Source organism: Euleptes europaea, chromosome 4 (assembly GCF_029931775.1).
Source record: "Euleptes europaea isolate rEulEur1 chromosome 4, rEulEur1.hap1, whole genome shotgun sequence".
NCBI classification, from domain to species: domain Eukaryota; kingdom Metazoa; phylum Chordata; class Lepidosauria; order Squamata; family Sphaerodactylidae; genus Euleptes; species Euleptes europaea.
Window position 1 is genome coordinate 28,971,146 of NC_079315.1, and position 19,139 is coordinate 28,990,284.

Consider the following 19,139-nt stretch of genomic DNA (forward strand, 5'->3'; position numbering starts at 1 on the left):
ATTATGCCACAAGGTTTGGCTTTCACCTATAAGGAAGTGAAAACGACAATTCTATCCCAAGCAGATGTGGGGAAATTTTTGAGAAAATATAAAATGGACCTTAAAGAATTACCTGGAGAGAAGGAGGAAGAAGAAGAGGAAGAAGAAGAGGTACAGGGTGCAGAAGGTGGTACTAAATTATAGACTTTTTATTTTGTTAAAAAATACTACATTATGGCAAAAGCAATTTCTTGGAATGTAAATGGACTGAATGAGAAAACTAAAAGGGCCAGAATCTTCAAATATCTACAGAAATATAAATACTCCCTAATTTGCCTACAAGAAACCCATATAGCTTCAAAGCATAAAAAATACTTGGAGAAACAGATGCTTGGACAAGCATTTATTGCTTCTGCTAAAACTAAAACAAAGGGAGTGGTAATCTATGCCCACCCCAGTCTCTGTCCAGAACTAGTATATAAAGACAATGAAGGAAGAATTGTAATTATCAGAACTAAAATATTGGGACAAAGGACAATAGTGGTTGGAATCTATGCACCCAATGAAGGGAAAAAATCCTTCTATGAAAAATTACATGACCTGATAACCCAGTACGCACAAGACCAAATTTTATTGATGGGCGACTTCAATGGAATTATTCTCCCATCTCTGGACAAAAAATCAAAAGCAAAAGATATCAATGATGGATGCTTGCCTAAAACCTTCTTTGCCATGGCTTCAGAATTAGAATTACAAGACATTTGGAGAACAATGAATACAACAGCTAAAGAATACACCTTTTATTCAGCAAGACACGATTCACACTCCAGAATTGATATGATATGGGCCAGTAAATCAATTTTCACGCAACTACGTAAAATTCATATTTTACCTAGAACTTTTTCTGATCACAATCCTGTTACCTTTGATTGGAACAATAAACAAGCATTTAGATGGCGAATGAACGATAAACTTTTAAAAGACAACAAGATACAAAAGGAATTACAGGTTTTAATGAAAGACTTTTTTGAAATTAACCTTAATGGGGAAACTTCTTTAAATACAGTTTGGGACGCATTCAAAGCTGTTCTGAGAGGTTTTATGATACAGAAACACTCGGCCTGGAAGAAGACTCAATTGCAATTTACAAACAACATACTTTGGAATTTACAAAATTTGGAGCAGAAATTGGTAATGGTAACACAGGAAGAGGAGAGAAGAGAAATTCAAATACAGATTTCTGCATCTAAACACCAATTAAATTTGGTAATAATGGAGGAAATGAATAAAAATCTGAAACTTGCTAAACAAAAGTATTTTGAATATGCAAATAAACCAGGAAAATTTTTAGCAACACAACTGAAGGACTCATTTCAAAAGAAGATTATAACAAAAATCCAAACTGCTAAAGGACCAGTTTACTCAACTTCAGAAATTCAGAAAGAATTTGTTTCATTTTACTCTAAGTTATATCAGAAAGAAAATACTTCAAAACAGAAAATAGACAAATTTCTAAACTCAATACAGATGAAAGCTTTGTCAATGACCCAGAGAGAATGTATTGAAGCTCCAGTAACAAGGGAAGAAATACAAGAAGCAATACTGAGACAAAAAACGGATAAAACACCTGGACCAGATGGAATTACTGCACTATTTTATAGAACTTTTAGTGACAATTTAGTTGGATTTTTTGGTTCACTTTACAATGCAATTTTGGACGAGGGAACATCCCCGGAGACTTGGTCACACGCATTTATATCACTGATACCCAAAGAAGGAAGAGATCCAGAAAAAACATCTAATTACAGACCTATATCGCTCTTAAATGTGGATTACAAAATTTTTGCTTCGGTTTTGGCATGTAGGATAAAGCAATTTATTAAGGATCTTATACATGAGGACCAAGCAGGTTTTATACCAGGAAGGCAAATAAAAGACAATGTAAGAATTTTACTAGATTCACTGGAATATTATGACCATAATATTCAACAAACTGCGGCTTTTGTATTTTTGGATGCAGAAAAAGCCTTTGATATGGTCTCTTGGAACTTTTTGAAACGGATTTTGGATAAATTGAATTTTGGAGATCGTTTTCAGAAAGGTATATCAGCTATTTATACCTCCCAACAAGCTAAAATTTTGGTTAATGAATCAATGTCAGATAACTGCCAAATCACGAAAGGGACTAGACAGGGATGTCCCTTGTCTCCACTTTTATTTTTGTTGGTGTTGGAACCGCTATGTGTGAAACTAAGAAGTATGGAGGACATCCGCGGGCTAAGAATTAAAAAACATGAATTTAAGTTGAGAGCATTCGCGGATGACCTACTGCTAATTTTGGAAAACCCAACACAGTCAATGAATATACTTCAGGAGACTTTGGATGATTTTGGAAAAGTATCAGGCTTTAAAGTGAATCAAGAAAAAACAAAGATAATATTTAAAAATTTATCGGAAATACAACAACAGGAATTTATATCATATACTGGCTGGGAGAAAGCTAACAAAGTTAAATACCTGGGAATTTGGATCACTGCAAAGAATAAAGATCTGTTAACCAACAATTACCTCAAGTTATGGGGTAAGATTAAAACTGATATGATTATATGGTCAAACAAAAAATTGTCATTAATGGGACGTATCTCAACGATCCAAATGAATGTCTTACCGAGGATGCTCTTCTTATTCCAAAATTTACCAATAATATCACAAACAAAATATTTTGAAACTTGGAGGAAAGACATTTCAAACTTCATCTGGCAAGGAAAAAAACCAAGGACTGCTTATAAATACTTGGTGGATCTAAAAACTAGAGGAGGTTTAGCACTGCCTAACTTTCAACTCTATGCTGAAGCGGTAGCTTTAGTATGGCTAAAAGACTGGATGAATTTGTCAAATGTACGTTTGCTAGACTTGGAAGGTTATAATAACTTAAGTGGATGGCATGGTTATTTGTGGTATGATAAAATTAAATTACAAGCAACATTCCGTAATCATATAATCAGGTCCTCTCTACTTCGTATTTGGATGAGATATAAACACATTTTGGAACCAGAAACACCGATGTGGATATCGCCCCAAGAAATGCTAACTTTGCGCCCACTTAGACCAGACAAATTTATTACTTATCAAGATCTAACTAATTGGGAAGGAAAGAAATGCTCACTAAAAGACTTTCAACTGCTTAAGGATGATTTACAATGGCTTCAATATTACCAAATCAAATCAGTTTTTGTACAAGATGCAAAAAAAGGTTTCTCTAAAGAAAAATCTCCTTTTCAAAGGATTCTACTAGACAATAATACAAAGCTGACTTCTAAAATGTATAATCTCCTTTTAACAATATACTGTGAGCAGGACACGATTAAACCAACTATGATCGATTGGGCTCAAAATGTGGGACATGATATTGTTTTAAATAAATGGGAAAGATTATGGTCTAAAGATTTAAAAGGAATAAAAGCACAGTCAGTGCGAGAAAACATCTATAAAATGATGTATAGATGGTATCTAACACCCAAGAAAATTGCAAAGATTTATAAAACGATGTCCCCTACTTGTTGGAAATGTAACAAAGAAATTGGTTCCTTTTATCACATGTGGTGGACCTGTGACAAAGCCAAAGACTTCTGGGACATGATTTATAACGAACTGAGATTAATACTACAAAAGAATATATCCAAAACACCAGAAATGATGTTATTGAGTATGATTCCAGACGACTTAGCAACACAAAGAACTTTTTTGATATATGCCACAACAGCTGCGAGACTGCTTTATGCAGCGAAATGGAAAGGGCTAGAAACTCCAGAGAAAAAAGACTGGATTGTTAAAATGTTTGAAGTGGCAGAAATGGCAAAACTCACAGCTATTCTAAATGAAGAAAATGACGTTCGGTTTTTGGGGGAATGGGGGGCGTGGATGCATTATTGTGAATATGAGTTAAAATTGAGAAGAATGGAAGAATATTTTCTAATCTGATCCAGAGGATTATTTTTGATTTTTTTTTATATTGAATAAGCATAATTATATTTACTAACAGATTACGGTTTTTTATATATGGTATTGATATTTTATCAAGATTAGATTACCTATGACGGGAGGAACTTTTTATTAAGAGGCAGATAGAGGTGATGGGGAAGTCAAAAAATTTTCCATTTCTTTTTTTTCTTTTTTCTTTTCTCTTTTTTATTATATGATATGGAATTATAACAACTTTAGGTTAGAATTGAAATTCGATATTGTTATAGATGTTGTTTAATGCAATGGAAAATTTCTATCATAAAACCCAATAAAATTTATATAAAAAAAAAAACTTCACAGGGTTGTTGTGTGGAGACCATGTCAGCGGGATGAAATAAAATGCTCTTCTAGGTTGAAGATGGTCTTCCTATCAAAGGCTGTTACCGCACTAGGTATTCCCAGCGATGTATCAAGAGTTTGGAAATGTTATAAAAAACATCGCTTTAAAAGGGTTTTTGGATGCCACGGCTAAAAAATGGTTGGAAGACGTCTTCACAGCTAAAGGGGCCAAAAAAAGTGCGAACAGTATTTTTTATAACAGTTTCAAACTCTTCATACATCGGTGGGAATACATAGAAAGTGTGAACAGTATTTTTTATAACATTTTCAAACTCTTATTACATTGGTTCTTGTAGGTTATCCGGGCTGTGTAACCTACAAGAACCAATGAACTCTGACCGCGAAAGCCTTCGACAATATCTTAATACATTGCTGGGAATACCTAGCTAGTGCGGTAACAGCAACTGACTACCAGAAAAACTGGATCATTTTTACTCTTCCTTTTGCTTTCACAAAGGTCCTGCCCATTATTCAGATTAGATAGCTAAGTAGTGCCCTCACCAGGATGGCCCGGGCGAGTCTGATCTCGTCAGATCTCAGAAGCTAAGCAGGGTGGGCTGTGGTTAGTATTTGAATGAGAGGCCTCCAAGAAAGTCCAGGGTGGCTACTCAGAGGCAGGCTGTCAGCTAAGGCTTTCTGGCTTTCTGCCTCTGCCCCTCCCCCCCGGCATCTACACCTCAATGGAGACATGCCCGGCTAATCGTTAGTGTGTTACCAGGTCCTGCGGAACAATGCCTGGGAACTCTGGAAATCACCTAGCTATTTCACACGTTAGTTTCATATATGGGTTTTTCAATGAGTAGTTACCAGCAGTTACCTTCCGTATTGTTTCCTTGTACCTGAACCATCAAGACAACTCTTCTGCACCTCGTCCTTTTGTATTATGCCCTGAACCTAATCAATCCTATTGTATGTACCGGTGTTTCCCCATGTCTGTATTCTAGCCTTATGTTTCTATGGACTTACTGAACTCGCTGGCTTTCTTAATAAAACTTTTAAACTCGCGACTACGGCTGGAGTGAAGTTCCTTATGAAAGAAACGCAACGAAGTACTGCAGTCTGACACAGGCAATGGCAAACCATCTCTGTTCGTCCCTTGCCTTGAAAACACCACGAGGGGGTCGCCATAAATCAGCTGTGACTTGATGGCACTTTCCATCACCCATTAAACAGTACTATCCCTTCTTTTCTTTTTTTTAATATGTTTTATTGTTAGAAAGTGCAAAAAAACGCAGGAACATCAGAAATGAAGAAAAAAAACACTGCATAGATACAAAGACCGAAAGAAAAAAAATGATCACAAAAATTACATAGACCAAAGAAAAAGACCATTCTTGAACTTCATTTGCAAACCCCAATGGGAGCATCAATACATTCCACTAATTCTCTACTCATTAAGACATAAAATATTGGTTTACCTAATTAAATTACTTATATTACAGTCAGAGGTTTTTCCGAAATAAAGTAACAAATTACCCCACACCTTGTTAAATTCTTCCCCCAAGTACTATCCTTTCTTAAATATTTTTTTCTTGGCAAGTTTATGTCACTCATCAACTTTCCAATAATGCAAATCCCAGACTATGGTTGGAAGGCATATTATACAGCAGCATTGCTAAAGCTGAGCAAGGATGGATGATCGGCGCCTAGGTGCCTGCAAACCCTATGCATGCAACTTTCAGTTCCATGATGGGGAAAAAAGGCAGGAAATAAGTTTCTTCAAGACCAAGACAATTTTCAGGGTATCAGCTTTCAAGAGTCAAAGCTCCCTTCATCAGATTACATAAGTATTTCCTAGGGTGTTTAGATAGGGAGAACATTTTGTCTTTCATTCCTTGTATGCTTTGAGAAGGAAGAGGGAGGGAAGCAATGAACTTAAAATATGTCTTTTTTTTCCTGGAAATGTTAGCTCTCAAAACAATCAATTGGGTAGGTGTGTAATCTATGTCATTTTCCCAACATACTCAGGTATAATTATGGGTCTGTAACAATGATTTTGTAAAATGCAAAGTAAAGGGGTCCTTTAATGTTCAAAGTTGTATTCAGATTATGAACACAGATATTGAATAAGTATAAATGAAATGCTGCTTTGTTTAGGTATAGCCTAGCTGGGAAGACTTTGCATCACCTGGCCTTGATTTATGCAGCACTGGTTCCATTTTCCCAGAAGTCGGAAGACTTTGAAGTGAAGGTAGTTTGTGCTAAAACCATTGGCTGCTCCACCCTTGCTGTTTTGTCTGGAATTGCTATTGTTAATTCACGTGGTTATTGCTGAGAATTCAGAGGATGTTGCTGCCAAACCCCTGGACGGCAGGGTTTTCTGTGTTGTCCTCCTCTGCTTTTTTTCAGGGCTTGGGGTGACATTTTTTTATTTGGATAGAACTGCGGGACTCTCTTGTCCAGTTTGGGCGGTGGCAGGAGATGGGGTTAGGTTGGTAACATGGCTGGTAATGTCCCACCGATTCCTGGTCGTGTGAGCATATTAAAGTGTTCTGTAGTTTGATCCCTTCCTCCATTGCAGCCGTTGCAAGTAGAAAGCAGCATGAGAAAATGTTAAATGGATGGGTATGCGACAGTATGTGCAATGAAGTGGAGGTGACGTAAAGAAGGACAAATTGCAGAAGGTGATTTCTCCGTAGAACAGCCTAAGGTTAACCAGAGTGTCACAATAGCAAACAGCTAAATGACATTTGCTGAAATTGACTAGCAAGTTGCCCTTTTCACATTGGTGGGGGGATAAATTTATGGCTGCTTTAATGAGAACATGAGTATGGGAAGGGAGGCAAGCTTTCTTGGCTGGTTTTCTTGTGACAAATACCAGAGGGGCTCGGTAATGCACCGCCTATTTTCGCCTTTGCCATGGAGACAGGTATTGCTGGATTGAAAATGTAAACAAAATATTTAGTCCTTTGTGTACTCAGTCAAATATTACAAAAATAGATCAAATTTAAATATCTTTGCAGTGAAGTCTGACCCTTTGTGTCTATATAGGTGTACTCTAATTTGGCAGTTAAAAAATGCTTTTTGAGCAGAGGTAACAAATTTTTTGTTGCCACTAGAGGTCAGCAAGCTCAGATATCACAATACAGGAGTCCACTGTACGTTCTGTTGGTTTCTTTTGTTTTATTCAATTGCCTCTTCCAGTTTTTTCCCTTTTAGGAATATTTTCATTTTTTAATAGCCTATAAAACTTCAAGTGCTGGGGTTTTTATAGATATTGATATTTTTTCACATGGGGGAGAAACAAAACAAAAACAAGACTTTCTAGAAATTTCCCATTTATAGTCCTCCAGTAGTCATTACCTGTTGCCACAGCAATTGGTAATAGTGATGCAACTCCTTGTGTGATAAAGGGCATTAAGTTCTTTAAAAAAAACAAAAAGCATGGCTGATACTTTTTTGGCTGGAGTCCAGTTGTTCCGCCTCTTCCCTCTGTATCCTCAGAACGATAGTCACCTTTTTCAAGTTGTCATAATGTTACTTATTTTGCTTGATAATAAACATCATGTTATTTGTTCAGAGGAAGTTTCTGGGGAAATTCCATTTTGCTTTTACGTGTTTTGAAAGCTTCAGATTCCAGGTGGTTAAAGGCTGTGATCAATGCAAGAACCTTTATTCATCAGAAGTCCCCTCCACCCCATCATGCCAGTCTCCCCCTTTAAACTGCAGAGTCCTAGGAATTATGTTCTATTTTTAAAAAAATATGTTTGGAAAAAGAACTGTGTAAATACACCATAACATGCATTTTTATTCATAACCTTTAAGGTGCCATAGGACATTGTTTCTGTGCCTTTTGTGTGATCTGGATTTATAATGTTACAATATTTTAGGTGGTTCTTACACCAGGAGTTGAAGAGACAGCACTCCTGATTCGTCAGATTGCCGACTATGTTCTGATGACTTCTAAAAGACATCCTCTGGAGTGGCTGGACAAATCCTGGCTTTCTGTCTTGCCATCAGAGGTCTGTTTCTCTTAATGTACAGGGTTTCCTTTTGTATACAAGATATATACAGTTTCAGTATTTTAATTTTTATTATATTTAGGGTTTTGCTTCGGCTGCAGTTACATAAAGTCTTGAGGTTGTGTCAACACCAGTTGATGTTTTCCTTGGACGAGGAGGGCCAGACTGTCATTTCAGATTTGCCCTTGCTTACTTCTCTTGCTTACTTTGGCACTTTCCTGTGTACTCTGTGCATATGTGTGCCGTCTACAGAAACATGGATATTTCTTATAAGCAACTGCTCCACTTGTGAGTAGATCTACTGGAGAAACTTTCTATTTCACATGGCACACTGCAGTCCTTCTTTGCAAGCTGATCTGCTTGAGAGGATCTCTGCCGTTTCTCTCTCTCTCTCTCTCATACACACACACATCAATTGCAAAGAAAAACTTCAGACTACCATATGAAATGGCAGGAAGGCTGGAAACCTTCCCCGCCAGTAGGGCTAGCATCAAGGTCTCCCACTTGACATAAGAGACTTAGTCGTGCTCCTTATAAGTAGATCTTAAATTTACCACCTCGCTTGAATCATGCTTCTCGCCATAGTTGAGGTCTAGTGGAAGAATCCAAGACAGACCCCAGGATTAATGGCTGGAGCGACACACTCCAGTTTTACAAGACAACACTGTGACAGCAATGTTTTTAGATTGGGGAGGGGCCGTGGCTCAGTGGTAGAACATCTGCTTGGCATGCAGAAGGTCCCAGGTTCAATCCCCGGCATCTCCAGTTAAAGGGACTAGGCAGGTAGTTGATGTGAAAGACTCCTGCCTGAGACCCTGAAGAGCTGCTGCTGGTCTGATTAGACAGTACTGATTTTGATGGACCAAGATTCAGTATGAGGCAGCTTCATGAGTTCAAGATTCATCCTCTCCTGTTGAAGGCCCTTACAGCACATTTGGGGAAAGGGGGTGCTTGGGAGGGAATCAAGCTGATTATTTTTCTCTCCCTGGTAGAAATTATAATATCTATGAGATTTGTATACTGGCTACTGAGAACGGTGGTTCAATGATCGATAGTTTGTCTTCCAAAATTATTTGGATACCGCTAACTTTGAAGTCAGTGCAAAATCAAAACATTACAAAGCTAATACTCTTTTCCCTCCTAGGCAGAGAAATGCTTGCTTACTTTTCCATGTGTGAACCCCCTAGTGGCTCAAGTCATGTTAAAGAAGAGTTTGTCACTGGAGTGGCTCCTGTCAGCAACTTTTGACCAGCTTCAGGAACTTTTGCCTGAAGTGGCAGGAAAAGTTTTAAAGGTCTGAAACACAGGGTATACAAGTGTGTGTGCTTGTGTTGGGAGGGGGTCGTATGTATTTATGTACACGTAACAATTCAGTACAAATAGGCTAATCAGCATAGTATCTGAATGCATTAGAGTAGCTATCTGAAGTGTTCCAAAATAAGGAACACATTGTAAAGATGGTAACAAAATTGTTATTTTTCTTACAGTCTTACAGTGTGTTTCTTAGTGTCTGACAATTACTAGTTCTTTATTAGAATATTTTATTTATTTATTTATTCGTTTATTTCATTTTATACCTGATATGTGTACAAAGGGAAAGCTTCCTTTGTACACATATCGGGTATAAAATGAAATACCCAAAATATTTATTATATTCCATTTTATAGCATCCTTACAATTTACTAAAGTTGCCTTTTGCAATTACGGTGAATTTCTTATTTTCTGTGCTTCTGAAGTGAACAAACAAGGAACATGTCACAAACCTAGAGTGCATTTCCCCCCATGAGAGCCAGCGTGGTGTAGTGCTTAGGAGAAGCGGACTCTAATCTGGAGAACTGGGTTTGATTCCCTGCTCCGCCACATGAGCTACAGACTCTAATCTGGTGAACTGGGTTGGTTTCCCCACTCCTCCACATGAAGCCTGCCAGGTGACCTTGGAACAGTCACAGCTCTCTCTGAACTCTCTCAGCCTCACCTACCTCACAAGGTGTGTTGTGGGAAGGGGAAGGGAAGGTGATGATAAACCACTTTGACTCCTTAAAGGTAGAGAAAAAGCAGGGTATAAAAACCAACTCTTCTGTTGGTCGTTGTATGTTGGTCATAGCTGAATGGTACACAGGATGGCTAGTACCAATATAGCTTTTTTAAAAAAGACCCAGTGTAAAGGAAATGGTGCAGGCCAGTTCCATGATGTTGTGTGTTCCTTGCAACCCCACTGGGAAAGTTTCCTTTGAACACATATCAGGATGCCAACTTGTGTTGCTATAGGCCCACTTTTCACATTATCAGTGCAATTTTGTTATTGTTGACAACCAGTTTCAGCATGATGAGGTCCCACACCATAACAGGAACATCTGTAATCTGGAAATCACATTTTAAAGGCGGACTGTGTGGAGCATCACAGAGCTTATGTCCTACATGATCCCTATTTATATTATTATTGTGTTGCGGGGCATTCCTATCCATGCTGCTGGCCTTCTCCGGAATCCAGAGAAGGCCTGGGCATAGATGTGAGTCAGCAAACAGGTAAGTAAGGGGGGAAGGAAGGGGAGAATGGCAGGACAAGGGAAGGAGGGGAAAATGGGGGCGGGAAAGAAGAGGCCCAAATAACGCTGAATAAATTTGGCATTATTCAGGTCCGCTTTTTCAGCCCCCCCTTTTTTACCACCATTTTTGCCAGTAACCCCCCTCCCTCCGAAAAAATTCCAAAAAGGTATTTTACAGGTTTTTAAAAATATTCTATAAAATAAAAGGTATTTTATAGAAAATATTCTATAAAATAAAAGGTATTTTACAGGTTTTTAAATAGGTATTTTACAGGTTTTTAAGCATATTCGGCATATATATTTACCTTTGCTAGCAAAAATGTAACAATAACTCTTTGGATGTTGGAATTACTATGCACATCTAAGGTGACCTGTTCATTCACCATGAAATATACATGTGGGCAGTACAGAATTGCATGCCTTTTACGTTTGTATGGAACCTGTTTCCTCCATTCCAGCACTTTAGTGACATCACATCTTTGTACACCTTAAACCCTCCAACTGAGCCAAAACTTCAAAACGGAATTGAGAAACGGCAAGAAAACATGAACTCTGACATCAGCACCTGCTCTCTAGCTCGCGAAGCTTTGTTCTCCAGTGTTCAAGGATATAGTCCATTTACTGAGTATTCAGGATGCTTTAATGAGATACAGAACAGCAGGAGCTGTTCCCCGGGTTACTACGAAAAAGAGTCTTGCATCCCTCTAAAACCAAATGGAAGGCACATTATAATGGCACCTTCCGTATCCTACCAAGAACAAATATGCTGTATAGAAGAGACCGGTCATAGTAGAGGGGCTAAGAGGCAACCGTGTTTTCCATTTCTGAAAAACGTCAAAATAAAAAGAAAAGCGAATTCACCACTGCACAGTTTTGGCAGACCTACCCATAATAATTTTGAAGCTGCAGTGACACCTTTGAGGTACAGCCAAGGGGGCATTGACACTTACCTTGAAAAGTGCCCACCAAAGGGAATACACCTTTCAGAAATAAAAAAGGGCAGAAATGTGAATGTTCCTGTCTTGTTAAAGAACCCTCCCCATCAAGACATTCAAAATGTACTTGGGATGAAAAAACAGCCTCTCACAAAGCAGCACAAGTCAAGTCCTTCTTGGTACTTTACTGCTAGTAGAGAAGATTTCCCATTCCAGCAGAGCTCTTGCAGTTTTCTGGGAGAATTTGGTGGGACAGCATATCACAGTCCAGAATTTCAGTTTGAGGAAAGGTTCGAGGATGACTGTCAGTCTGCGCCAATGGCGGATTCATCTCTGCATGATCCAGGTTTCTGTAAAGCAACAGCTAATTCAGAGAGACTCTTCAACATGGACTTTCAAACAGCTGAAGGATATACAGGAAGAAAAAGACTTTGTTTATTGTCACCTTTGAATAGAAGACAGCAAGATGTTTCTGCAGGTATGGTTAAATTACAACACTGATGCTGTAGCTGTTTTCTGACTGTGTGAAAAAATAGTTTAAGATTATATAACACTTACCCTGGCATTTTTGCTTTTTAAATCAGAGTAGTCATTCTACCACACGTTAATTGGCTTGCCCGAGGAATATTTCTGTATACTTGCAATTTGAAATCATTGGCAACTCTTACAAACCCCAAAAAACAAAATCAGAGGAAATTATATTCTATTTCCAAAAGTGATCTTTTTAACTAGTTCTCCTTTGCATATCATGCAGTATAACTGTAAACATGATTGCTCTCAAGTAAACCAGATTGAATTAATGGATCTTCTGAGTGAGAGTATTTAGTAATGCAGTCTTTGCTTTTTGAAGCAGTATGTGGTTTCTTGGATGCCTGTCTAACAGCCCATTCCTGAAATAATGGCGTGCGGAGTCGGCAGGGATTCGCGCACATCGTAAAACACGTCGTAAAACAAAACAAAAAAGCCATTTTGCAGCTTTGTTTTACCGGGGCTAAAAGCCCCATTGAAAACAGCGAGGCTGTGCCTGCTCAAAAGCAGGCGCAGCACCGCCGTAACTGGCGCCAGCCACGGAGAGGCCGCGCCGGCAGAGGGGCGAGGTGCAGGTTCGCGGCGCTTGGCCGCCGGCGGGACTGGCCTCGCTGCCAGCGTAAGTGCGTGTAATCACGGTTTTGCACACACGCTGGCAGCGGGGTCACGCCACCTCCTAAAGACTTTCAGACCAAATTTTCAAGAATGAGCTGTAAAACATACATAATTAGGCGACTGCGTTGACAGACAAATATGCCACAGTACGTTTTAAAGCAAAGCCTGCTGTTGCTCAAAGTCATGCAGAGTCTCCAAAATGGAGCCCATTTGATATGGCTAGTTCTAGTCTAGCCATTGACCTTATTAGGTTGTATAATGACCATTAGGTGGTGTGATGACCATGGTATGCCAATAAAGGTATTGAAATTTGTGTGATGACCATTAGGTTGTGTGATGACCAACCTAGTAAGGTCAATGGCCCCAGCTTGTTGATTCAGACACTGCCAGGCTGCATAAAGGAAAGATTGCCCTGGAAGGAGAAAAAGTTAATTAAAATACAGGTTACTCTTATTGTCAAGCCTTCAAGGATTAAACTCAGCAAAAGAGAGTTGTAAACAACGCATGTGTTGTTCTCTTGGGCTGAGATCTGAGCATCAGTTAATTAGCTGTTCAATAATGTAAAATAATCTAAAGACCAAGGCTGAAGGGTATAACCCCTGTGGCATTCGAGTTGTCTTTCATTTGTCCCTTGTTGCCCTGGTGCCAGTCTTAGCACATTTCCTGAACATCTGTGCTTCCTCTCTCTGGAACCATGAGCTTGATTTTTTTTTTTTAATCCCTGCCACTCCAAACAATGCTAAATAAGTACAAATGCATGGGAACCCAGTTGATAACAACCCTATGTTTTGTTAAAGCAACGATAGATAAATTAATGGTCTGGGAACATCCAAAGGTGCACAGTTACTGAAGCCAAGCAGAGATGGACCTGATCGAGTGCTTGGAGTGGAGACGGGGGAGAGCTCATATAAGCCACTCTGAGCTTCGTAAAGATGACTAGGCTAAATTACAGCACAGGGCAGAGGCCATCAATTTCATCCTCTGAGAGGTCAATTGATTGTTTAACATTTTCTCCATTGAACTCAAAGACGTTCACGTACATCTTTACTTTGGTAATCCAATTAATTTCTTTTTAAGAGGTCAGTACGGGATACAGTGCAGCTAATATGAAAAATCTTATTTCGGTGGGCGAGTTAGGTACATAAGAAATTCTGTCAACTGGTTCCAGAGGGGTATGCATGTTAGGCTGTTGCAGGAAAAGTAAAGTAGAGTCTAGTGGTTTATTTGCTCAACTGGAAATTAGTGGGATTTAAAAGTGCTTAACTTTGGCTCAATTATACCTTTAAATGCTTTTTTAAAAGCATACATTTTATAACCTACTGGACTGATTAATGCTGTAAATCTATATAATCTGGAATGCTTTTAAATAATTGCTGATTTCTAAATTTTATTTGTGTGTGTGTGTGTGTAGGTTTAGAATTCACCCAATTACCACAGCTCAGAAAAAGACGTCTAATGTTTGAAAAAGATCCCGGGAGAAGTGATGGTCAAACACGTCTTAAGTTCTTTTAAATTGCTATTTATTTTAAAGACAATACTCTTCCCAAAAAAGAAGAAGTTTAAAATTAAATTTGTAATTAAGTATTTTAATTCACTGTAATCAATTTTATAATCTTATCGATTTTAATTCAAGTTAGCTTTTTTCTTACATGTGGTGTCATTTTGAGCTTGTAAGAAACAAATTCAACTAAGTTTGGAAATTACTTTTTAAAAAGGGTGTTATTGGAGGCAACACTCACATTAAAACTCCTACCAATAAATTGTGAAGCATCTCTGTGATTTGTTCACACCAGTATAAAAGGGCTTTTTATTTTCAGCCTTTAGGCCCGGGATGTCGAACTCGATTATTACTAGGGCCGAATATGACATAAATGTCACTTGGTTGGCCCGGGCCATGCCTCGCCAGCCCAGATCAAGAGTGTGTGTGGGGGGGTGGCTGCCTCGGCTGGCTTGTGGGCCGGATAAGAGCTCTCGAGGGCTGGATTCTGAGTAGATCTACTTAGGATTGCTCCCTAAGAGGGCAATCTTAAACAGGCCTGCTCAAACAGTAAGTCCAGTTTTATTCAATAGGGCTTACTTCCAGGAAAGTGTTTTTAGGATTGCAGCCTAAGTCACATCACTGTTGATCCTTGACTCCAGATCACTTATGAACACATAAAATTGTTAATGGTCCCAGTAAAGTTCCTTCAGGGATCCCTAACATAGGACCCCTAACATAGGACCTTGGCCATTTGCTGTACTATTAGGTCATGATACAAAAGGAACTTTTCAATCACATTTCTCCAATATATTTTCAGGCAATTCCACTCTCTGCATCAAGGTGTCTTTCCTTGGTGCCTTATTCTGTAACAACATTGGAGTTAACTGATAACCCAGTCCTGATTAGAAATATTTACAGAGCAGGCTAAAAGAGACAATAGCACCAAGAAGGGGGACAGTTTTGAAGTAATGCTGTAGCTTTTGGTGTAAGAATCTTTATTCAGGGGCAACTTGGTATATTCAGTTTCCTCAAAGACAGTGCTAATTAGGTTGACTTTTCTTTTTACCTAGAAGTATTTAAAGAAACACAGTGCTAATTTTACCTGGATGGCAAAACATCGCTGAACAGCAGTTTTATTGCAACTCAGTAAGCTAAAGAAAGGCACAAGAGACAAGCAGGGTTTTTTTTTTTTCTTTTGGGAGCAAGTAGCAGTCTGTTTTGAGGATGAGTAAAAACGAGAAGCTGTGCTATTTAAAAGGCCTCCTTGGAGGCTTGCCAAAGTGTATGCTTTAAAATGGATACACCATAACCTCTCTGTTTTCCATTTTTCCAGCTGTCTGCTTTAGGGTTCCTCTGTGTAAAAGGAGGGCACAGTCAAGGGAAAGGAGAAGAAACATTTGCTAGACTCCCAGAATGGGAACAAGTCATGCGTAAGCTGACCATCCCTGTGGCCGCTTGTAATTACATTTTTGCAGAGCAATATATTATTAATTTTAAACAGCAGATTCCTGAGATCAGCCATTTACCAAGCTTTTCTTAAGAATACTGCCAAAGATGTGGAAATGGAAAATTGTTAGGTCACAGAGGGGGCGAAAACAGTGAATGCTATGTACTTTCTTTTAAAAAACACACTGTTTTAGGAATGCATCCACACATTGCAATCAAATCCAGTCACCATCCCATCTATTTTGCTTATACTTATAAAAACCTGAGCTCTTTTAAAAGCTCAGCAAGGCTAGATTTCATCCCCATTTCTAGCTGCATTGAGCCACTAGGATGCTGCCCCATACAATTATGGCCACTGTGTGAGGCAGAATACTGGACTCGATGAACCACTGGTCTGATCCAGCAGGGCTCTTCTTATATTCCTACAGTGGCAATGTAAACCCTATGCCAGTGATGCCGAACCTTTTAGAGACTGAGTGCCCAAACTGCAACCCAAAACCCACTTATTTATCACAAAGTGCCAACACAGCTAGAAGTCCACATGGGGCTATGGGTTGCCAGGTCCCTTTTTGCCACCTGTGGGAGGTTTTTGGGGCGAAGCCTGAGGAGGGTGGGGTTTGGGAAGGGCCATTTTCTCCAGATGAACTGAAATAGCAGATCTCCTGCTACTACCTGGAGGTTGGCAACCCTGCATGGGCAGCCGAGCGGGGGAAGGAAAGCAGCTGGAGCATAGCCTCCACCCCTTCAGTTTGGTTCTTTTTCCAATTGTTATCTTCATACAAATTAAAAAGGCTGTTATGCAGGGGGGGCTGATGGTGGGGACAGCCCTCTGCACGCGCTCAGAGGCACCTTCAGTTGCATGAACAAGCAGAGTGGAAACCCGAGCTAAGCGAAGGGCTCAGCTCCAGCACAAACGCCAGGTGGGCCCCCATTCAGCCCTCACCGCCAATCCCCCACGTTGTAGTCACTAACCAGCCTGCGGCAGATGGCCACCCAGGCGTCCCACTCCCGGTCCAGCCCCATCCCGGCTCCGCCTCTTCCAGTCCTCGGCAGAAGGCTCGTCGTCTTCACTTCCGGAGTGCGCAGCCGGTGACTGCGGAGAAGGTGCTGGGAAGAAGCCCGGCACTTCCCGGAGGAGCCGGGAAGGCACCGCTGGTCCCCAGTCTCCTCAGCCGGGGGAACGAACTCAGGTGAACTTTGTGCTGGGGTGACGGTGCGCATGCCCACAGAGAGGGCTCTGAGAGCCACCTCTGGCATGCGTGCCATAGGTTTGCCACCACTGCCCTATGCAATTTCTCCTAAGGTGGCTAATAGGTAAAAAAAAAAAAAAAGTAAAGGCTCCCTGTGCAAGCACCAGGTCATTCCTGACCCATGGGGTGACATCATATCCCAACGTTTTCTAGGCAGACTTTTTTTCCGGGGTGGTTTGCCAGTGCCTTCCCCAGTCATCTTCCTTTTATCCCCAGCAAGCTGGGTACTCATTTTACCGACCTCAGAAGGATGGAAGGCTGAGTTGACCTTGAGCCGGCTACCTGGAACCGACTTCCGTCGGGATCGAACTCAGGTCATGAGCAGAGATTGGACTGCAGTACTGCAGCTTACCACTCTGTGCCACGGGGCTGCTGGTGGCTAATAGGCCTGGATAAAAATGTCCTGTCCCTTTAATAGAGACATAATGAGATGCTACATACCAGGTGATAGTATTTACTTCCATGTCATGAAAAGCTTCAACTGCCCTTTTCCACACATCAAACTCCTATTAAAGGGATAGGACATTTTCCTCTAGGCCTTTTCACAAACCTCATTACTCCAGCCTAAGTCCACCGAAATTAATGGATTCAAACTGCAGTAAGGATGATAAACCAAGTGAACAGCAAAATTGTGAACAACTCCAAAATTGTGCTGACGGGTGGACAACAGAATTGCAGTTGAAAGTGTAAAGTGATGCATAATGGGGCAAAGAATTCTAACTTCTCTTCTACACTGGTGGGGTCTGAACTGGGAGTGGCTGACTGGGACAATAATACTGGGGTCCTGGCTGATAATAATTTAGTGAAAACGTCAACTCAGTGTACATCAAGCAGAGAAAAATGCAAATTCCGTGCATTCCAGGGATGGAAGCAAAACGGCTTCCTTTGTCATACAATGAATAACATCCACCAGGTAATTAGGGAAGGAATTTTTTAATTTCATTTAAGCTTCTAATATATTAATACAAACGATGGTGTGTAAACAAAACATTTTCAAAAAGTAAACAGTGTTTGTGTAAAAGTGCTTGGTAAAAAAAAAGAAAAAGAACAAAGGCACCCCATTCTAAAACCAAAAGGTTTCCAGAGGTTCCAAGAACATTTTAAGTTTTGAAAAATCTACTGTATGGAACCACTTCCATTTGTTTTGAGTAGTGTTTATTTGCCGAGCTGCACCTTAGACGTTTTAAAAACAGTTTTCTGTAGAAGCATAATAAAAAATAAAAATGCATTGGGTCTTCTGTGGCAAACATGTATTACAGATGGTATCAGCTATTTCTGTACATTGTCACCCACAGATTTCAAGAATAGCAAAACCTCATATTTTTATAAAGAAAACCTGTTCTTCCATATGAAATAGATAGGCACTGTCCTCTTACAAAAACTGGGCATGGTCCAGCTAAAATTAAGCACTTTTAAATTAAGCACTTGATTAAAATGTGCTTCAAGATTTCCTGTTGAAATCAATGGGACGAGCAGCCCAATCTTATGCATTTTTGTTCAGAAACAAGTGGGACTTATTCCTAAGTAAATGTGTGCAGATTGGCAGTCTTCGCTTTAGCTGGATCATGACCACAGTGCGCATCCTTGTTTAGAAAACACAAGACAGGAAAATAGCTAAAGCGCATCTTGTTTAGGCACAACAAGACAAAAGAGCAAGTCGTTTTGATTTGACAATCACCTTTTTCTAAAATGTAAACATCTCAGAGAAACGTGTAGAAAGGAAACGGAGTCCATTACAGAAGGAAAACATTTTCCTTATAAAATGCTTTATACAATTATTAGCAAAATGTCAGTTACTAAGATTGGTCGATCATACTAACAAATATCTAAAGACACCATTTTGGCCGCACAAAAGTAAGGGTGTATCAAGAGAGAAAATGCTTGCTGGGGGAGGGGGGGAAGAAAGGCGGCAAGGATTCCTCTCATGCTCGAAGAGAACTTTACCGTGCCTGCAACAAGGAGAAAAAGAGTTTATTAAAAGAAGAAGAGTTGGTTTTTATATACTGATGTTCTCTACAACTTAAGGAAGAATCAGA